At 41.0% G+C, this 7,656-nt stretch overlaps 1 protein-coding gene across 5 annotated transcripts in view; it reads right to left on the bottom strand.

Annotated features, from left to right (window-relative positions):
* Window positions 1-7,656, bottom strand: part of SRPK2 (SRSF protein kinase 2) — a 124,724-nt gene that overhangs the window by 14,202 nt on the left and 102,866 nt on the right. The gene's annotated exons all lie outside the window — the stretch shown is intronic.

Here is a 7,656-nt window from a genome sequence, read left to right as displayed (position 1 = left end):
AGAGAAAGAAAGAAAGAGCGAGGGATGGAAAGAAAGAAAGAGGGAAGGAAGGAAGGAAAGAAAGAAAGAAAGAAAGGGAGGGAGGGAGGGAGGGAAGAAGGAAGGAGGAAGGGATGGAAAGAAAGAAAGAAAGAGGAAAGGAAGGAAGGAAAGAAGGAAAGAAAGAAAGAAAGAGAGGGAGGGAGGGAAGAAGGAAGGAGGGAGGGAAAGAAAGATAGATAGATAGATAGAAAGAAAGAAAGAAGGAAAGAAAGAAAAGAGGAAGGGATGGAAAGAAAGAAAGAGGGAAGGAAGGAAAGAAAGAAATAAAGAGAGAAAGGGAGGGAGGGAGGGAAGAAGGAAGAAAGGAGGGAGGGAGGGAGGGAAAGAAAGAGAAAGAAAGAAAGAAAGAAAGAGCGAGGGATGGAAAGAAAGAAAGAGGGAAGGAAGGAAAGAAGGAAAGAAAGAAAGAAAGAAAGGGAAGGAGGGAGGGAGGGAAGAAGGAAGGAGGGAGGGAAAGAAAGATAGATAGAAAGAAAGAAAGAAGGAAAGAAAGAAAAGAGGAAGGGATGGAAAGAAAGAAAGAAAGAAAGAAAGAGGGAAGGAAGGAAAGAAAGAAAGAAAGAGAGAAAGGGAGGGAGGGAGGGAAGAAGGAAGAAAGGAGGGAGGGAGGGAAAGAAAGAGAAAGAAAGAAAGAAAGAAAGAGCGAGGGATGGAAAGAAAGAAAGAGGGAAGGAAGGAAAGAAGGAAAGAAAGAAAGGGAAGGAAGGAGGGAGGGAAGAAGGAAGGAGGGAGGGAAAGAAAGATAGATAGAAAGAAAGAAAGAAGGAAAGAAAGAAAAGAGGAAGGGAGGGAAAGAAAGAGAAAGAAAGAAAAGAAAGAAAGAAAGAAAGAAAGAAAAATACAGAGTTAATATTCAGTGCGCATAACCCAACATTCATCTTTTTAAAGAAATCCCCACCCATCCGTCCCATCTCTATGACATCCTATGATGGACTTTTTTTGAGGCTGGGTGCATGCGCGAAAGACACGCATGGGCAGAAGGCACATGTATGAAAGGCCTGGTGCGTGCACAGAAGACAGGCACGCACATGAAACAAAGTGTGCGGACAAAGCAAATGTGCGCACGGCAAACCACGGCAACACAATGAGGCCCACAACAGTTGGCCAAATGAGGCCCACAACAGTTGCTGAATAATTTTTAAAATGTCCTTTTTCCCCCATTTCTTTCTATCTCTCCAGAAGGAGCCACGCGGAGCAAAGTGGAATACAATTTTTATTAAGTTTATATAGACAATATAGGCATACATTCAAAAGGGTCGCGAATGGGGATCGTGCGATTTCCTGGGGACACGGCGACTATCGATAAATACACAACGGTTGTTACGTGTTCAAATTTCGATCAGCTGAAAAATGGGTGTCAGTACCACATACTGTAATGATTGGGTTTTCAATGTGTGAAGATGGACCAGTACTATGTGCTGGGAGAAAATGGTGCGCGCGATAGCGTGCGCATACATGCCCACACCCATAACGCAATGCTCTTCCCCTGCACATATGCACAACTTCGATTTACTCCTCGACTTACAACAGTTCGATTAGCATCCATTTAAAGTTACAACGGCAGTGAAAAAAACTGTTTTAGGGCCGTTTTTTAAAGTTAAGACCTTTGCAGCATCCCCGCACGAATCCCAGCGACCGATAAGGTCCCACAGAGTTGGCCTTCTCCGGGTCCCGTTGACTAAACAATGTCATTTGGCGGGCCCCAGGGGAAGAGCCTTCTCTGTGGCGGCCCCGCCCTCTGGAACCAACTCCCCCCGGAAATTAGAACTGCCCCCACCCTCCCTGTCTTTCGTAAACTACTGAAGACTCATTTATACCGCCAGGCATGGGGGAGTTGAGATATTCCTTCCCCCTAGGCCATTACAAGTTATGCATGGTATGTTTGTGTGTATATTTGGTTTTATAATAAGGGTTTTTAGTTGTTTTTATTATTGGATTGTCACATGCTGTTTTTATCATTGTTAGCTGCCCCGAGTCTACGGAGAGGGGCGGCATACAAATCCAATAAGTTATTATTATTATTATTATTATTATTATTATTATTATTATTATTATTTCCTTTTTAAAAAAAACTGGTTTATCAAAATACAAAATAGGGGCTTATTATCAGGGGATGTCTTATTTTGGGGGGAAACAGGGTCTTCTCTTCTTTGAATAAAAGAATAAATTTGACCATCTCTGCTTCTCTTTGTTGTGGGGAGTAATATATGCTTCTGATATCTCGTTTATCATAATTTGTCATTTATATTATATTAACTTGTTTATATTAAGAGAATCCTCTATATCAGTGGTTCTCAACCTGTGGGTCGGGACCCCTTTGGGGGTCGAATGGCCATTTCACAGGGGTCGCCTAAGACCACGGGAAAAGACAAATTTCCCATGGTGTTAGGAACTAAAGTTATTCTGGTGCCTTGGAACATATTTTTACAATCTGACCAATCAGGTGTTTACAGGGGGGATGTCCCTCTGACCTTCCTGCCAATCAGCTTAAATCTCTGTTGGGAGAATTGGGGCTAGACTTATGGTTGGGGGGTCACCACAACATGAGGAATTGTATTAAGGCGTTGTGGCATTAGAAAGGTTGAGAAGCACTGGTCTATATTATTTCAATATTTTTTTTAAATCATAAAGGGAGAAAACACTTTTTCTGGTATTTTCTGGTATTCCTGTTACAAATCTAAGAAGGTTGGACTATCATAATTTCTATAATACTGGGTGAACAATTCCTCGTTCTGATTTTATTTATTCAGCAATGGCTGCTAAATCTCACACATACTCACACATGTACACCCTCCTTCACTTTCACACTTACAACCATGATTCACAAAGCTTCAGCTAGTTTGACTCCCACGCAGGGCTTTTAAGTGAAATTTGTTCTAACAGGATCTGAAAAGATCGGAAACATCTCGCAAAATTCACCCCAGCAGAAGTGCATCGAGCCAAATTGTACCTCAGAAGCGCGTCGAGCAAAATTGTACTTCAGAAGTGCATCGAACAAAATTGTACCTCAGAACTGCATCGAGCCAAATTGTACCTCAGAAGCGCATAGAGCAAAATTGTACCTCAGAAGTGCATCGATCAAAATTGTACCTCAGAAGCGCATCGATCAAAATTGTACCTCAGAAGTGCATCGATCAAAATTGTACCTCAGAAGCGCATCGAGCCAAATTGTACCTCAGAGGCGCATAGAGCAAAATTGTACCTCAGAACTGCATCGAACAAAATTGTACCTCAGAACTGCATCGAGCCAAATTGTACCTCAGAAGTGCATAGAGCAAAATTGTACCTCAGAAGCACATAGAGCAAAATTGTACCTCAGAAGTGCATCAATCAAAATTGTACCTCAGAAGTGCATCGAGCAAAATTGTACCTCAGAAGCACGTCGAGCAAAGTTGTACCTCAGAAGCACATAGAGCAAAATTGTACCTCAGAAGTGCATCGATCCAAATTGTACCTCAGAAGCGCATAGAGCCAAATTGTACCTCAGAAGTGCATCGAACAAAATTGTACCTCAGAAGCGCATAGAGCCAAATTGTACCTCCGAAGTGCATCGATCAAAATTGTACCTCCGAAGTGCGTCCATCAAAATTATATCTGATGTTCTTCGAGCAAAACTGTATCTCACTGCCAGCTCTGAAGACGAGTATTTTTTTTTTCCAAATGAGCTGGGGAGTTTATGGGAGTTCAAAATTTATGTGGCTAAGCAAGAAATGTGTTAAGTGTGTTTTATCTACAGAATCTATCTACCTACCTATCCATCTACCTACCTACCTATCTATCTATCCATCCATCCACCCATCCACAAGGACAAGGGGACACAATCTGAAGTTAGTTGGGGGAAAGATCAAAAGCAACATGAGAAAATATTATTTTACTGAAAGAGTAGTAGATCCTTGGAACAAACTTCCAGCAGACGTGGTAGATAAACCCACAGTAACTGAATTTAAACATGCCTGGGATAAACATATATCCATCCTAAGATAAAATACAGAAAATAGTATAAGGGCAGACTAGATGGACCATGAGGTCTTTTTCTGCCGTCAGACTTCTATGTTTCTATGTTTCTATATATACATCATATCTATCTATCTATCTATCTATCTATCTATCTATCTATCTATCTATCTATCTATCTATCTATCTATCTATCTATATCTTACCTACCTTCCATCCATCCATCCATCCATCCATCCATCTATCCTCCCTCCATTTTCAATTGTGGTTAAATAAATGATTTTCAAGATGTATATTCTTATAATAAACATATTATTAGAGGGCGATTGTGATCCAGCTGTATAGAGCGCTGGTGAGACCACATTTGGAATAATCTAATGAGGTTAGTTGGGGGAAAGATCAGAAGCAACGTGAGAAAATATTATTTTACTGAAAGATGCTTGGAACAAACTTCCAGCAGGCGCTTGGAACAAACTTCCAGCAGATGCTTGGAACAAACTTCCAGCAGACATGGTTGGTAAACCCACAGTAACTGAATTTAAACATGCCTGGGATAAACATATATCCATCTTAAAATACAGGAAATAGTGTAGGGGCAGACTAGATGGACCATGTGGTCTTTTTCTGCCGTCAATCTTCTATACTTCATGTCATCTGAATATTAAGTGAACTGCTCAGCTGCTGAAAATTCGTTCATTCTTTTTTCTTCTCTGCTTTCTTCGCCTTTCCCAACTTCTCCTTTGGATTTTAAAAGAGGGTGTTGATTATGGCTCCCTTGATTCAGACCCAACGAGCTCTGCGTTCTTAAGAGAATTTGCATGGTCGCCAAAGTCAGACGCTCCAGGAATGACGACCCCCCCCCCAAAATCACATCAGCTTTATCCAAAACTCGCTTTCACGTTATCGCTAGGGGGGAAAAAGTATAGAAAGTAAAGAAGTACAGTGGTACCTCATGATACGAATATAATTGGTTCCAGGAGGAGGTTCGTAAGGTGAAAAGTTCATAAGACGAAACAATGTTTCCCATTGGAATCAATGTAAAAGCAAATAATGCGTGCAAATCCTTCAGGAAAATCCCAAACTTTAGAAGGGAGGTGAACAGAGGGCAGGGAGGAGCAGCTAAAGGGGGCGGGTGGAAGAAGCAAGGCTAGGCTAAAGGGTGAGTGGGAAGGAAGAAAGGCAAGGGGGGCGCCCTTCCCTTTTCTTTCTTCAAAAGACACCCTTTCAGTGCCTCTGCAAGCACATTGTTCTCTGCAAACTCTTTCCCCCTCCAAGCCACCCCTCCCTTTTCTTTCTTCAAAAGACACCTTTTCAGTGCCTGTGCAAGCACAAGTTCTACTTTTGTTAATGCAAAGTCTTTCCCCCTCCAAGCTGCCCCTCCCTTTCCTTTCTTCAAAAAAGGGGGAAAAAAGAAACCCTTTCATCCCAGCAGCAGCGGCTTGGGTTCGTAAGGTGAAAATAGTTCGGAAGAAGAGGCAAAAAAATCTTAAACACCGCCGGGTTCGTATCTTGAAAAGTTCATTAGAAGAGGCGTTCGTAAGATGAGGTACCACTGTATAGAAAATAAAACAAATATAGAAAGCCAAGTTGCCATCATTCATCCCACTCATCGGATCTCAACAGAAGAATATGAACTGAGTCCAAAAGAATCCAACTCTGTTCGCTGCTGTTTTTCTCCATTTTGGCTACTAGTTTTCTAGGACTCCTGTGGTTTCTGCTCATTCTCTTGTTTTGTTATCATCGACAGATTGTTCACTTCCCGACTTAATTCCTTAGTTAATTTCGGTCTCTTCAACTTTCCAAGAATTCTAAGCATTTATCTTGTTTATCTTGCTGGAGATTTTGAAGGTAGACGGAAGTCAGTTATCCTTCAACCATTTATTCTGCAAAAGAGGGAGAGAGAAAAGAACCCACTAAAAATATAATCTTATACAGTGTTCCCTCGATTTTCGCGGGTTCGAACTTCCCGAAAAGTCTATACCACGGTTTTTCAAAAATATTAATTAAAAAAATACTTTGCGGGGTTTTTTCCCTATACCACGGTTTTTCCCCGCCCGATGACGCCATATGTCATCGCCAAACTTTCATCTGCCTTTAATAAATAGTTTATTTTTTAAATAAACTTTAATAAATAAACATGGTGAGTAATGATCTAAATGGTTGCTAAGGGAATGGGGAATTGCAACTTAGGGGTTTAAAGTGTTAAGGGGAGGCTTGTGATACTGTCCATAGCCAAAATAGTGTGTGTACTTCCGCATCTCTACTTTGCGGAAATTCGACTTTCGCGGGCGGTCTCGGAACACTGTATATCAGAAGTAATGAAAATAAGCACAGATTTATAAAGTGCCATTGGACGGTCACCAGGGCCTAAATCATGCAACGGACATTAAATTATCATTGTACATAAACTATTGTACATTAAATTAAATTGTACATAAATTATTCAACTCAGAGGAAGGTTTTCAACTAGCTAGGTGTTCTGTATTCTTCAAAATGACATGTATGCTTTCCCCAAAACAGGTGAAGAAAATAAACTGTTCAAAAAAATAAAGGGAACACTCAAAGAACACATCCTAGATCTGAATGGATGAAATATTCTCATTGAATACTTTTGTTCTGTACAAAGTTGAATGTGCGCAACAGCAGGCGAAATTGCTTGTCAATCAGTGTTGCTTCCTAAGTGGAGAGTTTGATTTCACAGAAGTTTGATTATACTTGGAGTTATATTGTGTTCTATTTTTTGAGCAGTGCATTTACTTTGGCAAGTATCTTAGTCAAGAACAATCCTAGTCATGCACATTTGTGCATGTTTTTTAAATTATGGGTTTTTAACTTTGTATTATTAGATTTGTATTGTACATTGTTTCTTTCACTGCTGTGAGTCGCCCCGAGTCTACGGAGAGGGGCGGCATACAAATTTAATAAATAAATAAATTTACAGCAAACAATACAAATACAAGTCTGTTGTGGTTAGCTCTGGCCCAGCTCCTGCCCCAAGAAATTTGGAGGTGGATGTGGGGGAGATATCCACATGCCGCAGGCCTGTTTTGCTCCCAGTAGAATCTGCCGACGACGCCTCCTCTGACCAAGGAAGAGTGAGTGATAAGGAAGAGGGGAGTTTGGCAGACAGCCCAGGAGGAGATCAATCATCTGTATCATCCTTGGATTCTGAACAAGAATTAATGACACATCCACGCATGCGTAGAGTGATGCAGAGGAGACAACAACTGAAGGATTATTAAAAGAGAAAATGAGGCCACCTGTGGTTGAGTGGGGCTGCTGTAATTAGTGCTACAGATAAAAGTGCAGCCTGGTGTTTTAGCCTCATGGCAGTTTATCTGATTCATTGTTTCGTCAAGATCGTGGTTTTTGCTGTTCAGGATTGTGTGTATGGACTCTTTGGACTTTAGAATTGGACTCAATTTCTCAGTTATTGGGTGAGCAATTGGACTGCATTTAACCTGTGCCTTGTTTGTACCAGAAAATCCCTTTGACATTTAAAAAGGGAGCTGTTTCTGTTTTTCTGTTTATAAAAACTTTTGGCTTTTCCTTTTATCGTGTGGTGTGTGTCTTCCTGGACTAATTACCCTGTAATTACAGGTGGTTGAGACACGCCGGCAGAACACAAGTCTATCAGCCTTACTTACATAAGCCATTCTT

The sequence above is a fragment of the Erythrolamprus reginae genome, chromosome 6 (genome assembly GCF_031021105.1).
Source record: "Erythrolamprus reginae isolate rEryReg1 chromosome 6, rEryReg1.hap1, whole genome shotgun sequence".
Lineage (NCBI taxonomy): Eukaryota > Metazoa > Chordata > Lepidosauria > Squamata > Dipsadidae > Erythrolamprus > Erythrolamprus reginae.
This window is presented reverse-complemented; position numbering and strand designations above follow the sequence as displayed.